Consider the following 16,729-nt stretch of genomic DNA (forward strand, 5'->3'; position numbering starts at 1 on the left):
CGACACTACGGTCATTCTTGAGACCTCCTCCCAGTTTATCGAAGGTGAATAAAAGTATTTTTTGATTTCATTGTGCTCTTATCATTATGGTCTTGAAGTCTAATCAAATGTCAAACATCCGTGCATAATAATATAGTTATACACCTATAACACATGCATCTGGTTTCTTGATCTCTGCCCACAGGTAGACACAACACTTGTGAAATTTTATGAAGCCTCAATCATGATCTAATACATTTTTTTCTTTTTGTAGTTCACAAAGTCTCGCTTTGGAAGGTCCAAGTCAGCTCTACTAAAACCAAATTTAGTGAGCCGCAGACAAAGTCCTTCTCCTCCACCATCACCCAAGCTTCCTAGCTCTGCACCACCAAGCCCTGCACCACGTAACCCCGCTCCACGCAGCCCTGCACCATGCAGCCCCGCACCATAAACCCCTGCAAATTCCCCCTTGCCCCCCCACCATCCTCTAAGAGTAAATCATCTGTGGCCTTCGGGAGGCCTCCCACCACCTTAACAGCCACTATCAGGACACAGAGCCCCGGTTAAACTTTTGTTGTGAGTAAAATTAATTTAGACATGAAGTGATATAAATATACCTCACTTCCAGTGATTTACCAAATTGTTTTCCTTACAGGATGAGGTTGTGGCATCAGTCAGAAATGACAGCGATTCTTTCTGGTTGCCATTCAAGATGCCAAAACCATCCCGAAACAAGACCAGAGGTGGATCTCAGGTACGCTGTTCCACTCTGGTCGGCTGCGACCAGACTTGAAGCTGTGGTATGAGCCTCCCGTTCCGGCCCTGATTTACCACCAGACCCCAGCCCGTGACAGGTTCTTCACCCATCGTTTGATGGTTTGGATGCCCTATCACCTGTGGAAGGTTAGGGTTTCCTGTCCATTCTGTGGGAAGAACCTCACTGGCTATGGTGTCCACAAAAAGGCCCGGAAAGTCCTTGACATTGACAGGTTCTACCTAATGGTGACAGAGACTCTCAGGTGCACTGCCTGCAGCTTGAGTTTCCTGTCATCAAGTCAGACTGTCCGGGACCAGCTCGACCTGCCTCATCAAAAAATGTTCCGCTTAATCCTGACTCTAAAGTGAGTACACTAGTGAACAATTCTGTGTAATGATGATCCATTGAGCTTGACACTGATAGCACTGTTGTGAATTTTAGGTTTGCCTGTGACATCCATGTCATCAGGCTTCTCAGAGACAGGACCCTACAGCCCTGCCAGATTGAAGAAGCAACTTAGGGAGAACCACGGGGAGGAATGAGTCTATAGATTGGCTCATTATCTTGGAGAGTGTGCTGATTTTGTCAATCGACCAAGCCTCTTTCCCGTGGTTTGCCAAGAACCCTCTGAGCCGATCGACATCCCATCCAGTCGCTGGCTGCTCTCCGTCTATGGCAGGGACATCCTCAGCCGTCTAGACAACATAAAGGCCAGCATTACATCGAGGTTTGGGAAAATCCTAAAGATGGACTCTACCAAACAGGTAGCAAATTCTTCACCTGTTTTGAAACTGATATATATAGATATATATATATCTATATATATATATATATAGGGACAAAGGTGTTAAAGAAGTACAAATTATGTTAATTAAGTAGCAGATAGAAAAGCCCATGGCCTATGATAACGTTATATAATCACTAAAAAGCTGGCCGGACATGGACGGGGGACGGCTCTCTGGGTAACCTCAGTTGGGAATGAGGCTGGCCAGATTCTTACCAGTGTCCTCACCGTGCAGGAGGGGCCTGGACTGGACCGTATGGTGGCTGGACTCATGCAGCGATACCACCAGGCAGCAGTGCCGCCCCCTGTTTTGCTCTATGTGGACCGTGGCTGCTGTAAAAAGGATGGGACTTCCAGCAAGCTACAGGAGAGGTTTGGAAAGTGGCCAGACCTTCAGGTGCGCCTAAACATTTGGCACTTTATGCGGCGAATGTCAGTCGGGTGCACCACGGATGCGCACACTCTCTACCCTGCCTTCATGCGCTCCTTGTCTGTGTGCATCTTTGAGTGGGATGCGAAAGATGTACAGCTCTTGAGACAGAGACAGGAGCTCATGCTGGAGGGAGTTCCTGGGCTCACAGATCTTCTCGTGGACAATAAGATCTGTAAATGGGAGCTCACATTGTACTGCCGGAGGAAAACACTCGGTGAGCAGTCCACCATCCGGCACATGGAGCAGCTGCTACATGAACTGAGAGGCTCAAATGGCAGAGACCTCATGGGTGTACAGCTATTGAATGACGAACGGATGGACAACATCTGGAGGGTCCAGAGACGCAATGTGCGGTGCATCAAGGATGTGCCAGGTGTGCCAGGTGTATCTCCTGGAGGGCCAGGATCGGGGGACGGCTGCAGTTGCAGGCAAGAAGTCGTCCTTGTTGACGTACACCAGAGATGTGGCCACCTGTGTCAACATCTTCAGCCAGTGTTTGCCAGGCAACTTGTGCCATTTATGCCACCTACCATATACACTGGTATGTCTTGTGTGTGCTTATATTTGCTATAGGTGAGCTGCTTGGGGTTGACTACCTGTTGAGACAGACGGGGCACCCTCTGAGAGTGGACCCTGAGTCAGAAGAGACGGAGGAATTATTACATTCCTGTGATGAAGATGAAGAGGAGGGCTACGAGGAGAACACAAACATAACATTCGTTGATAGCCCCAGCTTCCATGCTTCAACCCTCACCTCCGTCATTCCTGCCCAGACCCTGCCACGTCTGTCTCCAGCCAGCCAGCTTGTTGCTGCCTCTTGGACTGATGCCACTGCAGCTTCAACGTCTGCAGCGTCAACGTCTGCATTTAATGTTAAGCACACAATTGTGTATGTACATGAGTCTAAAAATTGTTTTGTATTTATAAGTTCAGGCAGTGGACGGTGCTGGAATACCAGGCATGGACAGGGTGGACAGTCTTGCCAAGTATCTGGTTGAGCTTAGGTCACTGTCATCCCTAACCCTGAAGAATGAGCAGGTGAGATATATTCTCTCATACTCTTCACCATAACCAAGTTGTTGTTGTTTTTTGTTTCCTAACATATCCAATGCTCTCTTGACTTAGGTTAGCAACATTGTTGCATTGTGGAGCGGCATGCTCGAGTATGACCGGCAGAGGGTTGTGTTTGCAGCCAGGCACCAGGAAAAGCTGCAGACTGGGCGATTTAAGGCATCCTAAAGAAAGGAGTTCACTCCAGGAGTGGACAGTGTAAAGAGGCATGCGCTATCTTCTTCTGGTCCGCTTGCTCAGACTCCTGATTGTAGTCGGCTGGTTGAAACCATCTTTGTGCGGCTGTGTACCATCCATCGCAGTCCCAAGAAGAAGTGGAATGGTACAAGGTCCAACTGGGATCTAATCATGCTCGACTACAGTTAAATCAGGAGGCTTATTCTGAACAAATCAGAGGTTATGGAGCAGACCTCCATGCAGCTTGTTGATATTAGCCACACTACCTTGGTCATGCGGCACTATGCCAAAATCAAGAAGCAGGAAACAGCAGTAGCAGTACATGTTCTGTGTCTGCCCAGCCTCCCGTCTGTGGCAGCCGACCCCCTGGTGCCTGCTATTGTCCGCCCTGAAGCTGCACCACCGCAACCAGGTCCAGGGCACATGTACAGCTTGCCTGTAAGCACTGTGGGCCAGGCAAGGATAAAGAGAAAGGACCCTGCTAACCACTCCCCCATCAGCTATGCCTTTCCCCAACCACGGATGCTCCTAATGACACAATCCGTCATTAGTAGGCCACCTCTAGGTCTATGAGTCTTCCTCTGTGCCCCTCCTGCACCTGCACTGTTTCAGCTCAAGCTCTGGTTAGAAAGGTGACCCGCAAAGTGAAGGACAATACATGTAAAAAGTGTGGGCAGTTCAGGACAAAAAAGATGGTGCACAGTCAATATAAGGGGACAATTTACATCCCTTCCACCGAGACTTTTGAGAGAGGATATTAAAAAGAAAAACACAAGATAATGTATATAAATTGTTTGTTTTTTTACTGGTTTTGGTTTGATGTGTTGAAAATGTGTTACTTCTGAAGTGTGTTTTACTGACTGAAAAAAATATATATATATATATATATATATATATATATTTGAAAATCTGTGTTTTGCGGTTTCATCACAGTTAGCAAACATTTTTTTCTGTTAGGAAGATATAAGGATCAAGCAAAAATGTAATATACTTACAAAAATGATACACACAGAAAAAAAGAGTATGTGTGGTGAGCTACATCATCATTCATTACATTATTATAAGTTAATTCTGGCAATAATGTGAAGCAGAATATCTATGAACTTCCCTAAACGTGACAAACATTATTTATATACAATGCCCATAGTTGTTAAAAAACGGTCAATAACATATAAAGGGGATCACTAAAAATGGAATAATTTAGTTTCCCCTCCTTCATGTCCCTTTTCCTTAATTTTTTCCTCTTTTCTCCCCCTTCCCTTCTTTCTCCCCCCAAACATCATGTTCCCCAGCTTACTGCAAAGGGTTTTGTTGGCCGTTTGTCACGTGCCATGGCTCCATTGTTTTAGGGTTATTGGCACCAATCAGGAGACCAACATCTGCATAGATTTCAGGTAAGAACACTTCTGCCAGATAAAGCCTGTTCCTTAGATGCTGTTGTTTTGGAATGTTCTCTTTTTGTCGAGGGATAGTACTGCGAGTGAACACTTTGGATAACTGGATGTAAGACTCGTTGAAGCCCGACACTTCTAAATCAGTAAGCATAATAGTGTTTTACAGCTTCTGTCCATTGTTGTTGTCTTGGCACGTTGTATTTAGCACAATCTGAGTTCGCTTTTCTTTAACATCCAGGTTCTTTCGCAGTTCTTCTGTTCTTCTTTTCCATGTATGCACTTGCAGTTATCATTTCATCTCCAAAATGCTTGAGTCTTTTTGCCTCTCTGTAAGCCTTCCTGCGGACAAGCTCCTGAGGTTCATCGTCTGTGTATTATAGCAGGTAATACAGTTCATCTGATTCATGGTCAGTCTTTGTTTCCATAGTCTGCTCAAAAGCCCTTATGAAGCTCTTATAGGCCAGTGGATCAGCTCTTCAACACAGGTACATCTGTTACTGGTAAATGTGACGGTTGATTTTGTTTCACCAGCATTTCAGTTAATTCACTTTGTTGATTCATTATATGCACAACTTTGCTTTCAATTATTGTATTGAGGCTGCTCTTGTCGTTTCTCTTGGTCTGCTGCTTGATGGCTGGAGAACTTGTGTTCGTGGCTGTCATGCTCTTGTGAGAGGTATGTTTTGAGTGCGGCCCTCAGTTTTTCCCAGTAGATGGGGCCAGTGTACTTGCATATGCATTCATACCCTCTATGCCAATCTCATCATATTGACTGAGGACTTGAACTTGCGCTCCTTTTTTCCGCTATTGTTTTTTTCAAATGTGAGCTTTTCTAAACTGGCTATAATTTGGGCTGTTTCAATCTCCTTTTCGGCGACAATACATGCCTTATGCATTTCAAGTTCCTGTTTTGCAGCCCTCTGTTCTAATGCAGCCACATGTGCGTCTTCTGTAGCGCACACAGATTGTTTGGATAACACACAGAGCGCCAAGATTCTGACCAGGCTTTTGATGCGCGTTCTCCCACATCAATATCATCGACATCCACCAGAGTATCTTGTTTAGATTGTGTGCTTGAGTCTCTTAACCATTTATTGGTTTCATCCACAAATGCTTCAATCTGTTTGAGTTTTGGTTCTACCAAGTCTCATAATTTTTCCTCTGGATGACCCGAAACACCTTAAATTAATTAGTCTGTGTAGCTTTTCCTCCAATGCTTTTTCAGCTTCTTTACTCACTCGTTTTAGCTCCTCGTCCTTTGATTCCATGATTTTTTTTTCATTTGATTCTCTGTATCCATTTCTCCAGCAGCTCCCACTTTTCCCTTGTCTTCAGCCATTGCGCTCACAAAGGGCTATCTGTGCATAAATTGCGCAAATCCTTTCTTTACAACAACTTCATCCAAACGCACAGTCTTGACTTTACTCCAGGAAAGTTTGCAGGAAAAATAGTCCAGTGAGTATCCACGGATTTATAATCCAAATTCAAATTAAAGGTCACACAGTTCAATCAATGTCCATTGTCCAATTTATCTCCACCGCATGAGATCAAAGGCTTGTACTCCAGTGTAGCTGCTGCACATGGTTGTTGTTCTGGTCATTGTTCTTTAGCAGCTTGTGTGGCTACACAGGCTTTAGGCCTAGTCTTGTCAGGAACAGATTTTCTACTAATGCCAGTGATCTGCAGGAGTGTAAGGTTTCTCACACTGAAGACCATGAGAAGTAATCCATTGAAGTCCATTTAATTTCCATTGAAGCAAAGAAAAATATGTACGTAACAGTTCTCCTAGTTGACTGGTAGAAACTGTGTGTGCTCCCACACCTGCAAGTACTCGTCAAGCCTGCTCAACTCAGGTGTCCATATAAAGGCACCTATACCTTAGATTTTACCTTAGATTTGAAACACGTTTTTAAACATATCTTTTTAATTCTATGTGTCAATGTATTTGTAATAGTTTTATCAACCAAAATATTTAATGTTTGCTTTTACTCTCCAAGTACTGCTCTCACAGTAGGGCTATAGACTGTTGCGTCATTAAGTATATTCCAACCTTTTTTTAAAACATCTTACTTGTTTATAACCATATCCCTAGTAGCAGAGTGGCGCAGAGGAAGCGTGCTGGGCCCATAACCCAGAGGTCGATGGATCGAAACCATCCTCTGCTAGATTGGATTTTTGTCTCATTCTGTAGTAGTAAAAACCGTACGTCTATATACATATCATTTAAATATTATGGATTTATAAAATGATCGAAACACGGAGTACGTACATCGCTCCAACACGACGCCACTTCCCGTTCCGGTACTTATGCTTTGCTTTGTGGAGAAAAATGGGCAATCAGTGTTTCACAGGTCGTTTATTCGCCGCTCCAAGTCAAATAAAATACAAGCTTTACAATCGCGACCGGACACACCTTGCTTCGTTGTTTGATCTATGATTGTAGAGCATTAAAGACATCCTTAGGCCGCTCGTTCAAATCCGGCTCGAAGGAAAAGATATTTCTCAAGGTTGAAAAGATAAACCTTTGGGATATTTTAGAGACTCTTTGATCAACAGTTAAACCTGTTCGCTATCTTCACTTTTGCTTTAGTGTACTTGATTATGAAACATCTTGTTTACACGTCATGTAGTTACCATTGGTTCCATGGTGTAATGGTTAGCACTCTCGACTCTGAATCCAGTGATCCGAGTTCAAGTCTCGGTGGAACCTCTTGATTTAGAAGAACTGCTGCCTCCTTTCATTTTTACTTAGTTCTATTGACTCTAGCGTCGTTAAGAAGTCTTCCAACCTTTTGTTAAAACATCTTGCTGTTTTATAACAACAACTCTTGTAGCAGAGTGGCGCAGCGGAAGCGTGCTGGGCCCATAACCCAGAGGTCGATGGATCGAAACCATCCTCTGCTAGATTGCATTTTGGTCTCATTCTGTAGTAGTAAAAACTGTACGTCTATATACATATCATTTAAATGTTATGGATTTATAAAACGTTCAAAACACAGAGTCAGTACATCGCTCCAACACGATGCCACTTCCCGTTCCGGTTCTTATGCTTTGCTTCGTGGAGAAAGATGGACAATCAGTGTTTCACAGGTCGTTTATTCGCCGCTCCAAGTCAAACAAAATACAAGCTTTACGATCGCGACCGGACACACTAAGTCCCGGCGACTGTACAGGTCAATAGTCCCGGTCCCCGATCTGTAGAAACATCGCTATATTTAAGGCAAATTTCCGGTCCGGGGGATCGTCCCTTTCCGGCCAAATGGTTATTTCAAGTTCCCTGTGTCCCGATCCCCCGTAGAGAGACATCCTGATTTGTTTTCTTGTAATCTAGTCGTTCAAATGTTCTCGGGTGGGGGTTTCCGTCTTTTAGCCCCCCTTTCCCGGATGTGTCTTGTTTCGTTGTTTGATCTATGATTTAAGGTGTGATTTGCAGATAAACAGATGTTTTAAATTACCGGTGTCGTATCTCTAATTCTGTTTCAAGCTTGTCTTGTGAATCAGTCTGAGTGAAATGTTGATTGTGAATGTGTAGTCAAATGTTTAAGATCTTAGATCAAGCGGGTAATTTGTACTTCATATTTTGATTATCTTTTAGCATTCATTTAAGTATGGCGTATACGTATAGTGTTTAATCATTTTAATCTAACATTTATGAGCCTTTGAACGAGGGGACTTAGGTCAGAGCATATGGCGTTTCATTTGTGCCTCTATGTTGAGCGTGCAGAAAGACATTTTGAGCATCTTAGAAAATGTTTTGCGCGTATGTAAGTGATAGTTTGCATTTTATTTTTACTCGCGCGAAAAATAAAGTGGTTTGAGCAAACAAAAATTTATTTTACATGCAATAAATCTCACTTTGCGCACGCTTTTTCTGCTTTACGAGTGCTCAACTTCATCTCCCTGCGGGCGCTCGGATTTTCTTTTTGCGATCTCTCAACTTCTACACAGCGTTTCATTTGTGCCAATGAGTCGACCAATCACAGAGACCGGAGAAAGCTTGTTTCTGATTGGATGTTTGGTTACCAACGGCAGCGAGGTGCCGGGAAAAGTGTTGCATTCAAGTGTTTCTGAACATTTAACAGTTCACTTCGGACCGACGGAAAAAGACGAAAAAATTAAAAATGTCGACTGAACAACAGGCAGAGCCACAGGTAAGTTGTTTTATGACTTTTATGTGGTCTTTATGCTGCGTCAAGGACTTAATAACCCCTCATAATCCCTGACGTTCAAGTACTATATTTACCACGCTAACCAGTGGCTAGCCGATAACGTATGTTGCTAACACTAGCTTATTTGAAATTAGACTTTTCGCTCCTACAAATAACTATTACTATCTTACTAAAATGCACTTGCTCTACGTACAAAAGATGGAGCAGCGAATCACAGAAGCTAATCTAGCGAACCCAGCATTTGGCACCTAACTTCGAGGATAACAAAAACAAAACATTTATTTAGTAGAAGTTTAACAAAAACAAGGTCTAATGATTGCATTGCACACAATGTCTTTCATCTCATTTGTTATTATTCTGTTATGAAGCTCTATTGAGTTGAATCATGGATACTAGCCTGTATTACAGGAAGTTTAAATGTTACATTCTGAATTTATTTAGGGTCAAGGTGCAGTTGAGACAGCTGCCAGAAACCTGGTGTCCTGTCTTCTGGGCACTTTAGCTTCTAGCTCTTTAAGGCCCCCAGAGACGGAGCACCCGGCCCCCAGAAATGTAACAGTGCCCCAAGAAATGGCAAGGTTTGTAAGATATGCCACACATGTATTTTCAAGACAATATGATGAATGACTGTCAGACAATCTTGTTGTGGGTAAACATACTTCTTCTCTAGTTTAAAGTTTAATGCGCACATTTTTTTTCACTCATCTTCTTTTCTTTTCATAGATCGTTTCCTGGATATTTCAGATCCGGTGCCAACAGGGGCAAAAGAAGGTGTTTGACTGCCACCAAGCATCAGATAAAAATTAATAATAAGGAAACCCCTTTCAATTTTTTTCTACTACCAAAAAACACTTCACACACACCTTTTCCAACAGAGGAGCTTGAGCTTTTTCAGGCTGGAATGGGGAGACAAACAGTGATGCTTCCTGAAAATGGTGGCCATGCAGAGGTACAGTGCTTTAACTGCCATTCAAATTCAAGCCTTTTTCATTTGACACAGTCGCTGTCCCTCTCTTCTCTTTGTCATCTGTCAAGATTTCAGTGCTTTTAACAGACACGTTTTTTAAAATGGAGGGTTTGACTGGAGGGTGGCTCTTGCACAAGGCTACAGGTTTGTTTGATTGATTATTTGATTAATACAACTTTAACTTCATTCTTTAGTCTCCAACTGTTTTGGTTTAGTCTTTGGTCATGCTCTAAATATGTATAACATGAATATGAATAGAAAAATCCAGAAAACCTGATTTCAAAGTACTTGCTGTTTTCTCTTGTAACACAAATAAGGTGGCAGTGGACGGCGAAAGCTCACAGTCATTCCACCAGAAGCTGAGGGATATAATGTCAGAGCGTTGCGAGCCACAGCTGGTGGCAAAGCCACGTTTTATATAGTTCCACTACAAGAATCATTGGACACCTCTCCTCTACCTGCTGACTCAAAGCACTTTTCTAAAATGCCCAAGAGAAAAAAATGCCATCAGTGCAATGAAGTGATGCCTTTGCAGATGCTCGCAGTGCACATTAAAAGATGCAAAGGAAAACAGTCTGATGAGACTACTGATGATGTGAGAACAGAGTATATACATTTTCTTTATTAAAATGATGCTCAACATATACATTACTAACATTACTGTTTCTCATATTTGCAGTCCTCTGATGACTTGGTTATTGTGGAGAATACGTTAAAGGTAAATATTGCACATAAACAAATGGAGGCTTCCACTTCTAACATCCTTCTTCCAACCTGTTCACTGTTTATTCAGTGTCAAAACCATCTTGAGTCCAGGCCTTATTTATTTTATCTCTAAGCTTTAGTACTCGCAACAAACATGTAGAGGAGAGAAGAAACAGAACCTTGAGTAATGCGGTGCAAATTAATGAAAGCAGCATATTGATTTACATTTTTTCAACACTGAATCATTTATTTACAGTTCATTTAAAATTTCAGGTGCTTTGCCCAATTTGCACCAAAGAATTCTCAATTGATGACATCACAGTCCATGCTAGCCTGTGTGGAGAGAGGTGAATTCATAGTATGCATAATCTAGTAATGTATGTTTTTAAAACTTCATATTGTTTCATCTACAGCACTGTACCAAATTTCAGAAGTCCAAGTACAGAAGCCAACACTACAGTATCCACGCCAAATAGGTTTGTTTTCATGAGTTTATTCTATATTTTATTATTTATTTTATTTAACTCTTTTTTACTTTACAAATTGCATAAGGCAGTGTTGGCTGATCTTGTACTCCGTTTGTCCTCTTGTTTAAGTGTGGAAGATGTATTGGACTTCCTGGAACAACAGGTGGACAATATAAAAGAATTCCAACTGTGTGTCGACAGAGAAGAACTTCCTGACAGGGGCATTCTCCAGTGGAAAAGGAAAAAAAATGCGTCTCCAACAAGTGCTCTGAAAGTAGTTTTTATTGGAGAGGCTGGCATTGATACAGGAGCACTTAGGAAAGAGTTTTTGACTGGTTAGTTGTACATACCATTTTATTCTGACTTAAAACAAACTCAGGAACAATGTTGCTATTTCCCACAGAAATGATTTCAGGTATTGAAAAGAGGTTCTTTGAAGGTGACGGGAACCAGGGTAAAAATCCCAAATACTCTTTGACCGACATTGATAATGACAATTTCAGGTTGGTGGTTATTACTTTACAGATGAGCCATCTTGGTTGTTTATTATTTGATCAAAACTAAACCATTTTTTTCAATCCAAGCATATCCTTTTTAACTTGATTTTTATTGTACATTGCACACAGAACTATTGGTGAGATAATGGCTGTCAGCCTGGCACAAGGTGGCCCACCTCCTGCTTTTATGAAGGAATGGTGCTACAACTCCCTCTGCACAGGAGCAGTAGACTACCATTCTCTGTCTGAGCAGGATGTGGCAGATCTTGAATCCCGTCTTCTCATTAGAAAGGTATTGAACTAGGTTTGTAAATGTAATATTGAATACACAATATCTAATTTAGTAATGCATTACACAGGTCAGAGGTTCAACAGATCAGACCTTGTTGGACTATGCTGATGAGATTGTGAGCTGTGGATACACCAGCAACATAAACTTGGACAGCAAAGAAAACATCATTAGGTATTAAACTTTTCATTAAAAAAAAACATTTACAGTACATTTAAAAAAAATGTCTATCTCAAAACCAATCAATCTATCAAACCTATCAATGTTTTTGTGTTATTCAAAGAGCAATTGTCCTACATTCTACAACACGGCTAATTCCAATACTGCAGCAGCTTAGGAAGGGCTTGGAATTGTATGGCTTGGTTGGTCAGATGGTTGCAAACCCTAAAGCTTGCCACTCACTGTTTGTTCCTGGAAAGATAACCAAAGTAAGTAAATGTAGTCAATTTTTAATGTTTTAATAAATAGAATATTGTCTTTTTTCATTGTCATTGTGAAAATATTTATTTAATGTTTTTATAGCCTGATGCTGATTTTATGATGATGAACTGCGAGCCACAGTTCAGTGAAAAGGGGACAAACAAGGAAAGAAGTGAGAGGAGGATTATTAATTTCCTCCAGGATTTCTTGCAGGAGATTGAGGAAGCAGGTGTAGTATATAAAGTGTTCGACTTAATGACTCAATCCATATATTTAATTAATTAATCCCCCAATTATTTATTTAGTAGTTTGTAATGCAATATGCATATTGAGGATCTGAGGTTGAATTTAAGTTTCTTCATTTGCCCACCAGATGGCAGTTTGTTATCTGTCCATTGCCTTTGAAACACTTTTATAATTAAACCTCTTTAAAAATAAAGAAAAATATAAATGCTATAAATGAAGATGCTGACCTGCATCAGCCCATCACTAGTTACTAGCTTACTTTTGGGTGACAAGCAAAATGGCTTTTACCTCGGCAGTTAAAGTTAATGTGCCAACCATGTTCTAGAATATGTAAAAGGCTTTGAGTTCATACTGTTCATGCCACCTGACATGCATATCCATTACAGATGATGAACCAGACGATACTGCTGCTGAAGTGCAGCGTCTCACAATTCCGCATGTGCTCCAATGGATGTCGGGGCAGTCTCACATCCCCATCCTTCCTTCTGAAAAAAGGCTCTTTAAAATAACGTGCAATTTTGACCATGACTGTGTGGAACACCTTGGAGAGCACTCTGTGTGTTATCCAATAGTGAGTGCGTGCACTCAGACCATAACCTTTCCAGTGCGACATCTTGGCACGTACAAAGAATTTCAGAAAATTTTGACAGAAGCAGTGCAATATGGTGGTGGATTTCACAGAGTTTAAGAGTAATTGTATTTGTTAATAAGCGTTCTTTTTTAAAACATAGACAATAGATATCGTTTATTGTTTACTATTGACCTCTTAAAGTTGATACAGTGTTATTAAAGTTTGTCTTGGATGACAATCTGTTGTTAATTGACTTGTCAATGTCGAAGTACAGCGCAAGAATTGAATGTACAAGTCGCGGCCATGTGACAAAGAATGTGCCAGAGGATCAACATTTCTCTGAAGTGCTTCCAGGGCTTCATCATCCAGTGGGCACATTATCTCTGGAACTACAACAGCTCCGTGATGGTCCTCTCGTTGTACACTACTTTCCCATTCAATTCCAGGGTCTTGAAGTTCCTTCAGATAAAACAAAAAACAATCAGTTCAATAGGCCTCTAATGATTTCTATGACAACCATACATGTGTGGTGTTTTGGGATCAAGGTATTATTTTTTTGTGTATTACTAAGTACTATTTCACATTTTTAAAAGTGTCAAGTGACAGTTGAAAATGTTTAAGACAAAATGAACAGCCAAATAATCTCAACATGATTTTTGCATATACAAACATGTCTAGAAAATATGATGTGTGTGCCCCACATAGCAAACACTAGTTATGGTCTACAGGAAGGAAGGAGGAAATACCTCTACTCTCACAGCTTCATCTAGATGTTGTAGATGCCCTATACACCACAGTTGTTCTGGAGTTAGACCTCCCTCTGTCCGTAGAGGATGATTATTCCAGCCTTGACTGAAGGTGTTGAGGTCAGCTTGGATTCGAGGGAGAAATATGTAGTGCACACCAAAGAGGTGAACCACATCAGATGTATCCAGCAGACCATCTTCCTCCAGAGAGTGGATGACATCATGGTACTTGCTGCTAACTGCAACCCAGACGTCACGCCAAAGACGCTCTATTCTGAAAAGAAGTAAAATAGGTAGACTTTAATTTATACCTCAGATTTCAATTTAAATAAAATTCCAACCTGCTACAATATATACTTTACAGCCAAAATATCATTGGTTTACCAACACACTGTACCTCTGGTTGTGGACACTCTTTCCTGAGATAAAGCTGGCTCGTCCTGTTCCCTGTGTGGTGAACATGTACTCCGCAATCTGCAATCCTGAGGTTTTCTACTCCCTGATCTCCTCTTACCCTAAAAGAGAAAAGGTATTTTATTCACAAGAATAATTTGACATGGTAACATGTAACAAATTAATTTAAAGATGTTTAAGTATACTGTTTTAAATTAAGTGATAAAAATAATGAGATTTGAAGAACCTCTACGTTCCCCACAAATTAAGTTGTCAGGCCATAATACCTTGATGGTAAGCCATGAAGCTGGACTGCTTTCAAGAAGAATGTGAACGCAGTTGACGCTTTATTATTTGTTGCAACATCCAAATAGAAGACCTGAAATGAAACGATAAGAAATATTCATGATAGGTTTTCTCTGTAGTAAAATAATTACAAACTCCGGTGCTTGACATACTTCCTATACAATCCATGATATATACAAGTCGTATTGTACAACAAAGTACAACGTGACTTGTATATATCATGTGTTTACAAGTAATGTATTTCTTACACACATGTATAGAATAATTGTATTGCCCTGCACAGGAAAACATCACAGCTGCTGATCAGAAAGACATAGCAAATATTTATTTGTAGGAATTATAAAATTCCTACAAATGACCAGCTGTGGAAACCAGAAGAAAACATTCAGTAAAACTTCATCAACAGCTCGAGGAGTTACCTTTCTCGAGTAGCCATCCACTCCACCAAAGACCACGATATTGTACCTGTTCCAGAAGGGTAATATATAATTATGTCCATCTTGCGATTATACATGCCATGCTGAATCTGCAGAACATTTTACTTTACCTTATCAGTTTGTGGTTTGTGTCAATGTGGACCAAGGAGAGAGGGCCTTGGACAGAGTACCTTCGACGCACAACACACCCAAAATCTTTGATTCGTGAGAAGATTCCAGCAGCATCAACACGATGCATGGAGGCCATCATTCTACGCCACTGAACTCGTACACCCATTGACACCAAATGTCCTTGTATCAATCTGTAACCAGCATTTGGCATCTGACCCTTAATCATTAAAATGGTTCTGTCTAACTCTTCATCAGTCATGATGCTATATTTTCCTCTTACTGATAAGCCAAGTTTAGTCATTCTTCTGTAAAGAGTGCGTCTTGAAACGCTGAGGCATTTTGCAATGCAGGCAACAGGGAGGTGCATGTCCAACAAATGTTCTAGCTTTTCCCTTTCAATCATAATTTTGGGGTGACCTGGGCCTGGGCCATTTACAATTTCCTGTTCTATGACAGGCATAGAGTTTTGATTAATCTCCGATTGTACAGTATGGTAGAGGTTTAGAAGACCTTCAATGACTTCCGTTACACCACCTATTTCCAGAGAGAAGTGTTGGAACAGAATAAGTTCATGGTGTGTCAGGAATTCCAAATAATCTAGATTTAGTGGCTGGTGTTCTAATGCAGATTGCAATTTGGTGAGAAGTCTCTCCATCATTTGTCGTTGCAACACATCCTGTTGGACAGAAAGAGTAAATTCAGAATGTAACATTTAAACTTCCTGTAATACAGGCTAGTATCCATGATTCAACTCAATAGAGCTTCATAACAGAATAATAACAAATGAGATGAAAGACATTGTGTGCAATGCAATCATTAGACCTTGTTTTTGTTAAACTTCTACTAAATAAATGTTTTGTTTTTGTTATCCTCGAAGTTAGGTGCCAAATGCTGGGTTCGCTACGTTAGCTTCTGTGATTCGCTGCTCCGTCAACAATTCTGAGATCTTTTGTACGTAGAGCAAGTGCATTTTAGTAAGATAGTAATAGTTATTTGTAGGAGCGAAAAGTCTAATTTCAAATAAGCTAGTGTTAGCAACATACGTTATCGGCTAGCCACTGGTTAGCGTGGTAAATATAGTACTTGAACGTCAGGGATTATGAGGGGTTATTAAGTCCTTGACGCAGCATAAAGACCACATAAAAGTCATAAAACAACTTACCTGTGGCTCTGCCTGTTGTTCAGTCGACATTTTTAATTTTTTCGTCTTTTTCCGTCGGTCCGAAGTGAACTGTTAAATGTTCAGAAACACTTGAATGCAACACTTTTCCCGGCACCTCGCTGCCGTTGGTAACCAAACAGCCAATCAGAAACAAGCTTTCTCCGGTCTCTGTGATTGGTCGACTCATTGGCACAAATGAAACGCTGTGTAGAAGTTGAGCGATCGCAAAAAGAAAATCCGAGCGCCCGCAGGGAGATGAAGTTGAGCACTCGTAAAGCAGAAAAAGCGTGCGCAAAGTGAGATTTATTGCATGTAAAATAAATTTTTGTTTGCTCAAACCACTTTATTTTTCGCGCGAGTAAAAATAAAATGCAAACTATCACTTACATACGCGCAAAACATTTTCTAAGATGCTCAAAATGTCTTTCTGCACGCTCAACATAGAGGCACAAATGAAACGCCATAAGAGCAAGGTTGATGGGCCCCATTGACTGAATGTCATTCATTTAGTAGGGCTTTCGACTGCTGCAGCAGGGTTTCCAACCATTTCATTAAAAAGGTCTTTCTGGTTTTCACCAAAAAGCCTTGTAGCAGAGTGGCGCAGCGGAAGCGTGCTGGGCCCATAACCCAGAGGTCGATGGATCGAAA

General features: G+C 41.2%; 2 long non-coding RNA genes and 1 other non-coding gene across 3 annotated transcripts; 2 read left to right on the plus strand and 1 right to left on the minus strand.

Moving 5' to 3' along the window:
• Positions 1-7,233: 7,233 nt before the first annotated feature.
• trnaq-cug (transfer RNA glutamine (anticodon CUG)) lies at positions 7,234-7,305 on the plus strand. Its single transcript has one exon. It is a non-coding gene; the product is annotated as a tRNA-Gln (tRNA).
• A 3,411-nt stretch (positions 7,306-10,716) lies between these two features.
• LOC148083419 (uncharacterized) lies at positions 10,717-11,112 on the plus strand. Its single transcript, XR_015710759.1, has 3 exons — positions 10,717-10,783; positions 10,850-10,912; positions 11,033-11,112. It is a non-coding gene; the product is annotated as an uncharacterized LOC148083419 (long non-coding RNA).
• Positions 11,113-14,387: 3,275 nt separating this feature from the next.
• LOC148083420 (uncharacterized) lies at positions 14,388-15,094 on the minus strand. Its single transcript, XR_015710687.1, has 3 exons — positions 14,919-15,094; positions 14,791-14,836; positions 14,388-14,444 (listed from the first exon to the last, which is right to left on the minus strand). It is a non-coding gene; the product is annotated as an uncharacterized LOC148083420 (long non-coding RNA).
• Between the last annotated feature and the right edge of the window lie 1,635 nt (positions 15,095-16,729).

Source organism: Callionymus lyra, chromosome 3 (assembly GCF_982586985.1).
Source record: "Callionymus lyra chromosome 3, fCalLyr1.hap1.1, whole genome shotgun sequence".
NCBI classification, from domain to species: Eukaryota; Metazoa; Chordata; class Actinopteri; order Syngnathiformes; family Callionymidae; genus Callionymus; species Callionymus lyra.